This window comes from Pinus tabuliformis, chromosome 8, assembly GCF_031772625.1.
Source record: "Pinus tabuliformis cultivar Carrire ecotype Pingquan chromosome 8, CPIR1, whole genome shotgun sequence".
Classification (NCBI taxonomy): Eukaryota; Viridiplantae; Streptophyta; class Pinopsida; order Pinales; family Pinaceae; genus Pinus; species Pinus tabuliformis.
In genome coordinates, this window is record NC_142294.1 from 1779302814 (window position 1) to 1779317621 (window position 14808).

The window sequence follows — 14808 nt, forward strand, 5'->3', positions numbered from 1 at the left end:
AATTGACTAGTGATTTTGATATTTTAAATTGTTTTAGAAAGGTAATTTTTTTTTAGCTCTTCTAGGAAGGACTAGGAACCCAAAGAAGGGCTAGAAAAGGTTCAATTTTGAACGTTGATCAAGAGTGAAACAAAGAGGAACACATCACTTTAAGCGGAAGGTGACGTTGTAAAACGCTATTTTTATACTCAAAAAAATAATTTCACATCCACGTAATTGTTGATAAACCCTAGTTTCTTGTCATGGCCTCAATCTTTTTAACATTGAACTCTTATTTCTTCGTTTGTTTCTTATTTCATTTTTGAAACATTATCAAAATGGTAAAAGGACAAAGAAAGGTGAGCGAGTTTTAGTCTTGGTCGCCGTTTGTGCAAGTAATTCGTCGGGTAGATAAGGGATTCGGAGAAGTGCTCTCTGTCTCAATTCCGCCGGCAGGAAGACAAGGTATTGGGAGGAATGCAATCAGGAGATTGCGGAAGAATCCGGGGTGCGCGGGGCAGAGAAGAAGCTAAGCAACTCGGGACACGGGAGCAGAATTCGAGGCTGCTACAAGGGCGCAGGTAGAGAAACGGAAAATAATCTTCATTCCAAGCAGAGCAGAAAATTGGAAAATGAAAGAGCAATAGAAAGCCCAGCCAACAGAGAAGAATCCATCCTCTCCAGCGGAGAAAAATGCAGTTTTAAGCCGACAGGAAAAGGAAAGAAGAGACTCTGTTCTTGTGCCCCTGGCAGACCTCTCAGAAGAAGAATGTCCAAAGTGTGAAATGCTTTGAAGGAGGTATTTATTTAAATCTTAAGTTCAGGAAAAAAATAATTTTCAGTTTGGGTGAAACGTTTCAGAATTTGTCAAAGGATCTGTAGGTGGCAAAATTTTGATTTTGATTTGATTTTATTTAAATTTAATACTGTTTTAAAGGTTTTTTTAATACCGTTTAAAAGTTTTTTTTTTTTAATATTAATTAGAGCATTGCTACCAGTATAAATTCAAACATTGAAAAAATTACCGTAATGCCAGCGATTTTCCGACTAAAAAACTATTTAATAGTATACCACGTATAAATTATAGTATCCTATTAATGTATATCTAGATCAATTTAACTTCGCAGATGTGTTAAGGGATCAAATCAATGTCAGGAACTCAAACACTTTATTTCTCCAGCACACAAAACTACAATCTCAATCCAAGAGATTTTAGATGCCGAAGGATAAAGTTCCAATGATCTCATTCTAGTTTGCTGACTTGAAAATCAATGTCAGGAACTCAAACACATTACAGGATATGTCCTTTGCCATGTGATCAAGCAGCCAAAGGGGGTTATGAAAATAAATTTAAATTTCTGTGGTAGAAAATTTTCTTTGTTCAGCACAAAAATGACTAGAAGAAAAGGGGAAGAAAGCCCTTATAAATGATAGATTAAAATGTTGGAGAATGTAACTAGTTTTGGTTTTCCTAATTTTACCATTATGTATTTTATGTAAAAAGCAAAAGAAAAGAAAAAGAAAAATTATTATTATTATTATCTTTCTAGACAAGCATGTTTTTCATGCTTTTAAGTTTTTGAGTCAAAGAGTCAAAATCCTATTTGGACCTATAGTAAAGAAAGAGGAAAAATATTTTTTAATATGTTATTTTGGGTCAAAAGCCCCTTTAGATGCCGCCAAGTCAGCCTACCTATCAAATTGGCCCTGTCCCAATGGACATGTCTATTCGCACCCCCTCTAGACAGTGTAAACAGAGGGAAGATGGAGCTCATTTGGACACATACTTGATGGATTGTGGTCTGAAATATCACAAAAAGGGCAGAGAAGAAGTGGAGGGCCGAAGTCTGAAAGAGAGGATTTCTTCTTGAGCTAGAATTTCTGGAAGTTCTGCCTTGGTACATCTCTTGTTGCTGGTCTCTTGCTAATGGATATGCTGGAAAGAAGGAAGGCTTGACTTCACATCTAGGGGTGGAAGTTTTTCTGTGGTTATGGGTGTTGGATATCTCATTTGACCTGATTTTATAAGAAGAGAAGTTTCTAGGTTTTCGCCTTGGAGGGGTTTTGCCCTGGCTTGGAGCCTATATCTTGTGTTTTTTATTTCCATGATCTTCATATTCATGTTATTGTAATTGTTTGATGAAAGAATCAAAATAAAGATTAATAAAGAAACAAACTAAATCCACAATCAATTACTATGGAAAGGAAAATCTAAATTAAACTAAAAGACTCCTGATTTTCCAACATGGTATCATAGCTAAGGTCTAAAATAGGAGGCTGAAGATCACTTCTGTTGGCTTGTATCAATGATTGCATAGCTTTGTTCTTTGTATTAGTGGAATCACAATTTTGTTTTGGCTTAATTGATCTACTCACAACATTTCTATGAACCTCGCTATGTGTCTATGTTGAAGAGGCTCAATTACATTAAGTGATTCGCATCCTTGTGATGGATCAGTCTCTCGCTCGTTGAATGATTCGTAGGTAATTGCACTACAGTGAATACACCTTGGTTCGTATTTCTAATGATAATGGCCAACATTGTTTGCACCACTATATGACATGGCCTAGTGGCTCTTAGATCGCACTTCTCTTATGGCTCGAACAAAACTCTATGGTTCATAATTATGCTTTGTGGCTAGCAACTTGCAACCATAACATTGTGACATCGCACTTTGACTAGACTTTGTATCGTATTATTTACTGTGTGATAACTCAGTGGAATTACATTAACATTGTTGTACAAAATGCAATGAAGTATCGCTCATCATTGTGGCTCGCGGTCCACATTTCATCAATCATCGAATTTATATATACACTGTGATAGCTAAGGTTTCGTTCTAAATATCTCCATGGCTACAATATCCACACTTTTGACGATTTGCTATCTCTACTGTTACAATAGTATAATTACACACGTATACAATGGCTTGGCATGGCATTCTATGACATAGTGGCATTATTATTACATAGTGATCCGTTATACAACAGTTCGAATTACAGTGACATCCATATATTGGAGCATCTCCACCATGGTCGTGGTTAAAGAAGTCCTGGTTCCATTTAAATATTGGTAGCATTGTTATACGTCGAACCTGGGCCATTGTTCTAGTTTGTCTATAATATGGGAATTAAACATTAAGTTGAATCATAAAAGGTCGCGGTTGGTTTTATGGATAAAAACAGAACCTTGGTGGAAGTTCAACTTTGATGAAATCTTATTTTAATAGTCTCTAACAAAATAACGTATGAAGAGTTAATCTTGTGGCAAAAGATCCCAAGCATTGGCAATGTGCTCTAACCCATCAGATCAAGCCACGTGGAAGTTGACATGCTCTATGTTTTACGATGTTAGCAGAGACTCATAATGGCTCTCAAATGATAGTTAACCTGTATAGAGATATAGAATTAGAACTTGTATTGTATATACGTAAGATTAACACGTTAAATGCCATAAACCGAGCCATGTATCAATAATTGGTTAACATATGGTGTATATCATATACACTATGGACAAGAATTGAAGTGTGTTAATTTTAGGTATGTTCTATGCTTATTGCAATTTATTTCAATTTTCATAGTTAGCTCAATATCTTTTCCAGATTAACAATCACATGAGCATTAAAGTAATCTGCAGATAGAACATAAACATAAATCGCAAAAGACAAGCCAAGACAAGAGGACACAAGATGTGGCGCTAGCCAGGGACAAACCCCAATGTGGGGAAACCCTTGATCAATTCTTCTTATATGTTCTTTAATAGTTCAGCAGAGAGAGAGAGATAGTACGTTTACAACGGAAGTCAACACTTTGACTTATCTAGATAAGAGCATAGATCATCTCTAAGAAGATGATACATGAGATCAGTTGAAGACATGTTGCTTCAACTGATTCTCCAAGGTGACTCCTTCACCTATCATTGTGTTGCATCTCGTCATCATGGTGCACATGCTTGTTGTCCCATTGTGCCATTGCTGCACAATGTCATGGTTGTCCCGTTTTGCCACTGTTGCACCATGTCATGGTTGTCCCGTTGTGCCACTGCTGCACTATGTCATGGCTATCCCATTGTGTCATTGCTGCACAATGTCATGGATGTCCCGTTGTGCCACTGCTGCACAATGTCATGGCTGCCCCGTTGTGCCACTGCTGCATAATGTCATGGCTGTCCCGTGTATCCACCATGAACCATTGCAACACTATGTACTTGCTATCCTATGTATCCACCATGAAACATTACAGCACTATGTACTTGCTGTCCTATGTATCTTAGCAGCACCATGTAGCCCAACCGTCCCATTTACTAACATAGCTGTCCTGTGCATGTTTGAGCCCTTAAACTCTCCATGCTGTCCCTGTTTTGAGGTGGTTAGGTTTGCGACCTACCACAGTCCCACACTGTCATCTACTGCCCACCTTTTCGCTGCCCCAAACAATGTTTCTACCCTCGGCCTCCTTTCAGCAGCTCGGTGCCTTGTTTTAGGCCTTAAAACAATCCTCCCTTTCAGCCGCATTAGGCTTGCGTCTAGGGCACCATATGCCTGCGGCTAGGGCACCATTGGTATGTTTAGGACAATGTCTATCTTCATCTTAACAGTGGCTAGGATACCCTTGAGATAGCGTAGGTTAGGGCTGCCTTAGGATAGTGTTAGGGATGCCTTCTTGGATTGCGTTAAGGTTGCCTTTAGGACAGCGTTTAGGGCTGCCTTAGGACTGCATTAGGGCTGCCTTTAAGATAGTGTTAGCGCTGCCTTCTTGGACTGCGTTAGGGCTACCTTTAGGACAACGTTTAGGGCTGCCTTAGGACTGCGTTTAGGGCTGCCTTCCTTGAGCTCCTTTAGGTCAACGCATAGAACCCTTCCATCACTTCGCTGGCCTGCCTTCTTTGCTGCGGCTAGGGCAGCCTCTTTTCCTCCAACGTCTAGGGCTTCCACTCCTAGATTTCTCTTCCACTAAAACCCAAGACAAGTGGAGAGAAATCAAGATAGAAGTGTGTGTGAAATGACTCTCAAGTCATCTCCTTTTATACTAAAACGTTGAGCACATGTGGGGTTTATTTGGTTGTTGGCTGATCTTGACGAATTGTCTTATAACACAAATAAATTCATAACTTCATGAATACTTATCGGAATCGGATGATCTTTAGATCAATCCTACACCTCTCGATGAGAGGGATCCAAGAAAAATATCAGTTGCCATAAATAAGATGACCCACATGGAGTTTGGCCCTAGTTGCCAATTTTAACACTCCCTCTCAACTAGGGAGAACTCCAGCCGCTGATCCATATGTCTGACTGTACTATCTCTGCCATCAGTGCCTTGCACTGCTCTGTTCTGTTATGCTTTGCTTTGCTGAACCATGAAGAAGAAGAATTGATCGAGAATGTCTTATACCATTCTCTACTGACCCAAAGTCAGTTCCATATGAAGAGAGTATGTCATACCTCTCTTACTGATCCCAGATTAGTTTCAAGAGAGTGAGTCATATCACTCTTACTGACCCGAAGTCAGTTTTATTGATCCCAGATCAATATCACAAGAGAGTGTCTCAAACCACTCATACTGATTCTAGATCAGTTTCATTGATCCCAGATCAATGGAGTTTATCCTAGCATAGGGAGTATGGTAGATACAACGATGCGTCCATCGATAGTACTACTATGGTCCCTAACCCCATTTCCCTGCTCATTGGCCAGATGAGAGGTATTTCCCATGAGTCCCAGACTGCATGGATAGGATGCCTCGACAGGAGAACCATTCATCCTGTCCCTAAGTCACCTCAGGGTATCACAGGGGAAGGCTGAACCATTCACCTTGTACACAGTGCACCATTAGGGGAGGGTGAGTCGCCCAATGGTCGCTTGTTGCTCCAAGTAGTACCCCAAGCCCCCCGGAGCTCCTAGAGCTCAATGCATGCATCATGCAGGACCTTTATAAGAAGGTCTCTCAACGACTCCAAGTTGTTTGGGGAAGTCACAAATTTGACCTTTCCCCCAGGGCTTTGACAGAATGTCTGCGACCTGTACATCAGTCTCAATGCGATAGAGCCTCCTCGCTCATCGATGTACCATATCCCAGATAAGGTAGTATCTGATGTCTATCTGCTGGAGCAATCATCGAATACGGGATTCCTCAATAATCGAATCCCCCCTCTGGTTGTCACAAAGAATCATAGTGGTATTCATCATGTGTACAAACAACTCACTTAAGAGCTTCTGCAACCATGCAGCTTCACACGAGATCATACTCGTAGCTATGTATTTGGTCTCGATGGTGCTTATAGCAACCGACTTCTGCTTCCTGCTCATCCATGATATCGAAGCAGAATCTAAAGAGAACCAGCACTGAGAAGTGCTCTAGTGATCCTCCACATTGTCTGCCCAGTCAACATTCGAATAATCATGCAGTTTCATATTTCCGACAGTGTATCTCAATCCATGAGAGATTGTGCCCCAAAGATATCTCAGAAGATTCTTGGCACCAATCTAGTGAGGCTCAACCAAATATGAGCTCACCATGCTAACTGCAAAACATATGTCTGGATGGAAGTTCACCAAGAACATTAACGTGAATGAGTTTATGAAACTCAGAGGCATTTCCCAAATCTGGTCCGACATCACTACCATATAACTTCTGAAAGTTAAGATCCTCGAGGTAGTCACAGGCTTGTAGTTTATCATTCCACATCCGGAATCCAACTCCCTCTTATTTCTATAAATGAGAGGGTCTGCACCTGTCAGAAAAAGGTCATCCTTACAAGGTGCCGGTATGAGAGGTCTATCATCCACAACCTTCAAGCAATGGTTTGGATCGGCTTCACTCCCAGTGAATCTCAGCTTCATTAGACAACTATCAATCCTCTCATACTACGCCCGGGGTGTTTGGCTTCAAGCCATAGAGGGCTTTCTTCCACTTGCATACATGAGATTCCCGATCATGAATCTCAAACCCCTCGGGTTGTTCCAAACCTGTGGACTGCTACATGAGGGGAATGGTCTCCTTATAAGATTTTTCTTTGGTACATCTTAGACTTGTACCTTCATGCTCTTCTTGAATTCAGGCATCTCTATCATCATCTGACTCACATCGGGTAGGGCCCCATAGGTAGACCTTTGGTGTTATAGATGCGATATGTCAATTGACATGATCCCCAATGGACCATCCTGCAACTTGATACAAATTGCCAACCTTGAACCCATGAGAAAAAGCATCTTTGAATATTCTATTTTTTTAACACGTACCTTTCCATCGATGCATGCCACCCTGAAACCTTTGATTTCCATTGCCGAAATGGACACTAGGTTCTTCTTGCGATCAGGTACTTCTTTAGGTAGGCCATCAGAAACTTCTGCTGCGCCATTTTGATAATATTCTCTGCTTCGAATTCACCTTTGGTGAATTTGAAGAGGGATGAGGAATCCACTGATCCTTTTGTCCATTCCCAACTGTCTTCGGCGATTGCTCTTTCACTCTTGCTTGGGCATTGTCTTCACCTCAGCTATGATACCATGTTAATTTTAGGTATGTTCTATGCTTATTGCAATTTATTTCAATTTCATAGTTAGCTCAATATCTTTTCCAGATTAGCAATCACACCAGCATTAAAGTAAACTGCAGATAGAACATAAACATTAATCGTAGAAGACAAGCCAAGACAAGAGGACACAAGATGTGGCGCTAGCCAGGGACAAACCCCAATGTGGGGAAACCCTTGATCAATTCTTCTTATATGTTCTTCATAGTTCAGCAGAGAGAGAGAGATAGTACGTTTACAACAAAAGTCAACACTTTGACTTATCTAGATAAGAGCATAGGTCATCTCTAAGAAGATGATACATGAGATCAGTTGAAGAAATCCTGCTTCAACTGATTCTCCAAGGTGACTCCTTCACCTATCATTGTGCTACATCTCGTCACCATGCTGCACCTCATCGTGCAGCACCATGCTGCACATGCTTGCTGTCCCATTGTGCCACTGCTGCACAATGTCATGGCTGTCCCGTTGTGCCACTGCTGCACAATGTCATGGCTGTACCGTTGTGCCGCTGCTGCACAATGTCATGGCTGTCCCATTGTGCCATTGCTGCATAATGTCATGGCTGCCTCGTTGTGCCTTTGCTGCACAATGTCATGGCTGCCTCGTTGCGCCACTACTGCACAATGTCATGGCTGTCCCGTGTATCCACCATGAACCATTGTAGCACTATGTACTTGCTGTCCTATGTATCCACCATGAAACATTGTAGCACTATGTACTTGCTGTCCTATGTATCTTAGCAGCACCATGTAGCCCAATTGTCCCATTTACTAACATAGTTGTCCTTGAGCCCTCAAACTCTCCATGCTGTCCTTGTTTTGAGGTGGTTAGGACTGCGACTTACCACAGTCCCACGCTGTCACCTACAACCCACCTTTTCGCTGCCCCAAACAACCTTTCTACCCTCGGCCTCCTTTCAACAGCTCGGTGCCTTGTTTTAGGCCTTAAAACAATCCTCCCTTTCAGCCACATTAGGCCTGCGTCCAGGGCACCATATGCTCGTGGCTAGGGCACCATTGGTATGTTTAGGACAGTGTCTATCTTCATCTTAACAGTGGCTAGGATACCCTTGAGATAGCGTAGGTTAGGGTTGCCTTAGGATAGCGTTAGGGCTGCCTTCTTGGACTGCATTAGCCGCCTTTAGGACAGTGTTTAGGGCTGCCTTAGGATTGCGTTAGGGCTGCCTTTCGGATAGTGTTAGGGCTGCCTTCTTGGACTGCGTTAGGGCTGCCTTTAGGACAACGTTTAGGGCTGCCTTAGGACTGCGTTTAGGGCTGCCTTCCTTGAGCTCCTTTAGGTCAACGCATAGAACCCTTCCATCACTTCGCTCGCCTGCCTTCTTTGCTGCGGCTAGGGCAGCCTCTTTTCCCCTAACATCTAGGGCTTCCACTCCTAGATTTCTCTTCCACTAAAACCTAAGGCAAGTGGAGAGAAATCAAGATAGAAGTGTGTGTGAAATGACTCTCAAGTCATTTCCTTTTATATTAAAACGTTGAGCACATGTGGGGTTTATTTGGTTGATGGCCAATCTTGACGAACTGTCTTATAACACAAATAAATTCATAACTTCATAAATACTTATCGGAATTAGATGATTTTTAGATCAATCCTACACCTCTCGATGAGAGGGATCCAATAAAAATATCAGTTGCCATAAATAAGATGACCCACATGGAGTTTGGCCCTAGTTGCCAATTTTAACAAAGTGGAACTGACTCCCCTCATTTCAAGACATAACAATCACAACAAAACATAGTCGGAAGGATAATGTGACAAGTCACATTGCATAGATTGGTTATTAGCAAACATGTATTGTATATCAGAGATCGTGTGTTTGAAAATTGATTGTTCAAATAGGTTTTGTCGTTGGAGACGAAAGGCACACTTGCTTGAAGTTAATTAGACTTGACACTTGAAAAGAATCCAGGTCTTTGCAAGGAAGAAGCAAGGTAAACTACACAGGTACGTATAATTGTTATATACATTTCTTGGTTTGTGTCAAGCTCATGATTATTTAAAAGATAAAGGGTCTATAAAGTCTTAAGGGTTTTGTAGAATCTAGGGTTTGTAGGCCTTGCTTATGAAGTCTAAAAGGCTTTTTGTATTTAGGGTTTTTGAACCCTAGAATGAACTAACCCTAGGAGCGAAAAGCCCTTACCCTAATTGGTTGTTCCCTATAAGGAAACCCTAGCACTTGGGATATAAAATATAGGGGTTGCAGATCTAAATTTTGCAGGGATAATCTAGGGTATGTGGTAAAACCCTAGCAAGGGTTGAATTGAATAAACCCTAGGGCTTGAAAATCAAAACCCTAGGGCTGATGTTTCAGCTAAAAACCCTAATAAGGGTTAGATTAAGAAATTTAGGGTTTGTATATAGAACCCTAGAAGTACACCTTTTGAGAAACCATGAAAATCCTAGATTGATTAAATTGACATCATGCTCTTGTCTTTGTATATTTTGCTTGGTTGTACTTGTCATTGAAAATTCCAGGTACATAATAAAAGAAGCAAGATGAGAAAGATGGAAAAACAAAGCAAAGCAAGACTCATGCTTGATGATGACTTCTTGATAATGTTGAGCATGATGGAAAGAATGAATTGTAAGGACCCTAATGGACATAATGTTGAAGTGTCCAACTGATAAGTTCAATTTGGAACACATTGATATTTGAAAGATGAAGCAAAACCTTGTCGTAATATGGAGACAGAACATGGAACAAAATGTCGATTTTAGAGGGAGATGGTAACAAGTTTGACATGATGCCTTACGTAAAAGGCTATTATGATCTGATAACTCTGATATTAATGATCCACTAAGGATATGACTTGGCTCCCTGGGATAACATATTACAAAAGCATGTGAAGAGGATGGAAGGAGAGTTTGTTTGATGATCAACATTAGATATGGTCTCCTGAAGAAAGAGAGAGAGAGTTAACAATGACAACTCCAAGGAAGAAAATATTGTAGCTTGCTGATTAGTTCATCCCATGGGCACTTTAATTGAAAAAGTGAAAAGCATGGAGAAGGATTTTTGTACAATATGCGAAAGGATGTTGATCTCAAAGGAAACAAGTAAGCAAAATCTGAAATCTTGACAAAAGGCCATCATGTTGAGGTAACTATGATATTGATATTTTGGTATTGGTTATCAGGTTGGTATATGGTTTTGCTACCTGGAAGAATATTGTAGAAATGCATAATGGTACATAAGACAAGTGCATTTACAACTATTTGTTATGAACTTTGTTATGAATATAATTCATAACAAGTAAACAAATAAAATAAATGTAAATATTAAATAATCAAATATTGGTTATGTTAAGTAGTCATTAAGTTAAGTGAAAAAGCATGTCTAAAAGACATGCCCAGTCACGAAAGGACACCTTCTTAGGTATATATATGCGGGTCCTCATTGTAACATTCATCACTTATACTTTTTTATATATAATAAATTATTATTATTAAATACCTCTCGTGTATTTTTACATTCAAGCCTACAAGCTATCAATTTTGATGCTTCAGTGGTATCAGAGCCTTGTCACACAATATAATCATGCGAGTCTTTGAGCGTTGTTCGCCGCACAATGTGCCATTAAGTTCACATCCTGATTGCGTTGAGCAGTTTAGTAAAATTCAAGAAGCATTTCAGTGTTTAGAAAAATCATATGCAGAAGTTAAAGCATGTTGAAAGGAAATCGATAATAGGGAAGATGATAGCGACCATGGAGAAATGGAACAAGGGGAAGCAGAAGAAGAAGATTTTGATCATAATGATGATAATGAACAAGAAGATGTGATAGATAATGATGAAAATGAAAAGGATATCAAACAAGAAAATGTTGATAATGATGAATATGAAAATGATATAGATCATGTTGATGATTCTAATGATAATGAGGATGAAGATGAGGTCGATGAGGATTATCTTGACAAACAAGAAAATGAACAATATCATAACAATGAGGAAGATGAAGAAGAAGATCCACATGAAGATGACAATGATCTCAACAACGATTGTGATGAGAAGGATAGTCAAAGTGGGTATATGAAAACTAGAGAAAAAGACCACTCAAAATCCGAATCCAATTGGGAATATGAAAAAAAAGTAGCTTATCTTGTTTCTCATTCGGATTAGAATGAGCGTACAGAGTCCCCTGAAATCCCATGGACCTCCAATGGAAAAACGTTGGCTGTCATACAACAACAACAAAATTTTGATTCTAAACTTGTCCCACATGCAATTCAAACGCAAGATCTAGATATTGAAGGTAAGAATGGGTTGCATAAATTCTTGTCTATCAAACCTAGCAGTAAGGTACACAAGTTCAGAGTGATAGCTAAGGATGCTTCTTCCTCCTTAAAATACCTTAGAGATGTTGAAACACAACAATATTTTGCAAGAGCAAGACCAAAATTGTCTGAATTAGGCATGAAAGTTCGAGGTAAAAGGAGCTTCCAAGTTTCTAGTCGAGCCAAAGAGCAAGGATGGAGGAATAGGTTGGTTTTATCTCCAAGACATTGCTTACCTCAAAGACTTCTAGATGCAATGAAAAGCTATCTCCAAAATCTTTCTAGTACAATGCAGACTAGAGAACATAGTCGGGAGTTAGAAAACCTTGAGAAGCTTCAAATTTCTGCTATTATGACGCCAACACATGTTGGGGTAAGCAGCAGTTCCAACCATGGTCCATCTTATGAAGGTGTCCCAGTGTTTATATACCCTCCGAGTGAAAGGAAATCTGAAACTGGACAAAAAAGGTTACCATCAATAAGACTGTCTTTGAATGAAGTATGGAACCAGGATACTGGAGGCCGACAAGGTTCTTTCCCACCCAAAATTTTTATTGGTTCTATGTTGAATAGCAGCTTTGCTGCCCCCAAACAAGTTAGTAAGGTCATTAGAGTTGGAGCCACAAGAATAGACATGACAAAAGATGCGGATCTTTGTGACATTATTGATCGAGTTGCAAGTTCCCCATCATCACCTGAAGCAGTGATGTTGTCTTCTTATTCTCGAACATCTGTTCCTGATGGCACATGGCGACCTCAGGAAATTCTAGTTACACATCTTCAGGAGCATCAGTTAGTTGTCTATGATATTGCAGGTTCACATGATCACAACTTTTTTGTAACAACCTCAGATGATGGCACAGTTAAAATATGGGACAATCGTAGACTAGAAAATACATATCTTTCCATTCAAGATTAACTTATTCTTGAGATGATGGTTAAGCCTTGCATGTCACGATGTTTCTGGGGGATTCCAAGTTATTGTGGTATCAAGCAGCGACATTGTCAATTTATTTTCTGCTGATTATGTACAGTGCCCATCATTTTATGAAGAGCACAACTTAATTGCGCAATCGTATCTGTTATCTCTATCAAAATCCATTGAAGTGGACTACATTTCTTCCCCTGAGGTTGGGCTTTTACAAGCCATAACACCACGAATTACAAGGAGACTATTCCACATTGTATCAATGCAACATCAGAGGCTACCAAGATACACTCTTTGCCATTTCTCAATGTCAGTTTTACAGAGACTGCAACATTTACGACATTGTGGATTTCATCTTTGGCAACGCCGTTGCAGTCTTCCAGAGTTGCAATATAATAAGCGCGCAGACCCATGCCGAGTGGATAAGATAATTACATCAATGCCCTTGAATTTCCACCAATATCGTCCTCCAAACACGTCAACGGTGTTCTGTTGCATCCACGGTGTTCTGAAGATAATTATCCACGATGTTTGCTGCAACCTTCCTTGCCTGTCCGTTTCGCATTCCTATTCCTGTCGTGTTCCCCATCCATCCCACGACGCTATCCAACTCTTCGTCGCGTTGTTCCTTCGGTGTTGTCTGGTAACCATTGGTCATTGTCCACTGTCGTTGCTCCTTGTGCATTCCTGTGTTTCCCGCGTCACTGCCCTGACACTTTTGCTCATCGTTTGACATCTCTTGCTGACTATTCCTCTCCATAGTATCACTTGCTGTCCGACGATACCATCCACTGCATAAATTCTCCACACTCCGGTGTCGAAAAGTCACCCTGCCCTGTCCACTGGTTTGTCTGTCTCTGCTCCAAACTTCAAACGCCCAACACCGGCTAGGGAATCCCGCTCGTATCCAAATGCGGTTTTTAAACTTTAAATTTACTTCTAAAATAAATCAATCGATTCACATAAATATATACTTAAGATATACTTCGAATATATCATCAGAATTAACAGTGGATATAACGTTGAGCGATTTGAAGAGGGAATAACACGTCAATATGGCTGGTCTAAGGTGATGAACAGAGATGTACATGTTTGTAAGCTTTTCAGTCAAATTTATTTATTCATCGGTGGACTTCACATGTGACCGCACGCCAACGAAGCGGCGAAACATTTCTAATATAACGCAACACATCATTTAATTATATGATATAAACATAACACTTCATTTAATTATATGTCTATATCACTATATAGTTATATAATAAGAACACAGAGAGGGCAGGGTTCGAAGGTTGATGGTTATGTGGTGTCGTGTTGGGGCTGTATGTAACAAGTGATATAGGGAACACATGTGCATAAACTCAGTGACCATTGAAAGATGAGGTGGCGTTGTGCAGAAATAATATGACATTTGGATGTCTTAGCCAACTTAATACAACCATTTCATTAAATTAACAACGTAATAATAAAATTATTCATATAATTAAATTGATTAAAAAAAATTATATATATTGTTTAAAAAAAAATTAGAGTTATTAAAAAAAAAATCGATAACCCTGGATTCAAGACAGTGTTATCAAGCGAATTATACAAGCAGAGATGTCAATGGCGTCGAGTTACATATGCCGAGATGACAAATGCAAACTGAAGGAAACTGTTGACAATAAGCTTTGAGGACAAAGCTTCTGAAGGAAGGGGCTATGTTATGAATATAATTCATAACAAGTAAATAAATAAAATAAATGTAAATATTAAATAATCAAATATTGGTTATGTTAAGTAGTCATTAAGTTAAGTGAAAAGGAATTTCTAAAAGACATGCCAAGTCACGAAAGGACACCTTCTTAGGTATATATATGCGGGTCCTCATTGTAACATTCATCACTCATACATTTTTATATATAATAAATTATTATTTTTAAATACCTCTCGTGTATTTTTACATTCAAGCCTACAAGCTATCTGTTTTGATGCTTCAAACTCATTTCGTTGAATACATGGATTGAGTGGATGGCTTTTGTAATCCTTGAAGGATTATGTGGTCAAGATGTTTACATCATCTTGGGATTGA

At 39.6% G+C, this 14808-nt stretch overlaps 1 protein-coding gene across 1 annotated transcript in view; it reads left to right on the plus strand.

Annotated features, from left to right (window-relative positions):
- The first annotated feature begins 292 nt into the window (after positions 1-292).
- FTSHI1 (FtsH extracellular protease family) overlaps positions 293-14808 on the plus strand; it is a 324012-nt gene continuing 309496 nt past the window's right edge. The window contains exon 1 of the mRNA XM_089374484.1: positions 293-778. The gene's annotated coding sequence lies outside the window, so the exon portion shown is untranslated. The remainder of the gene's footprint in view (positions 779-14808) is intronic.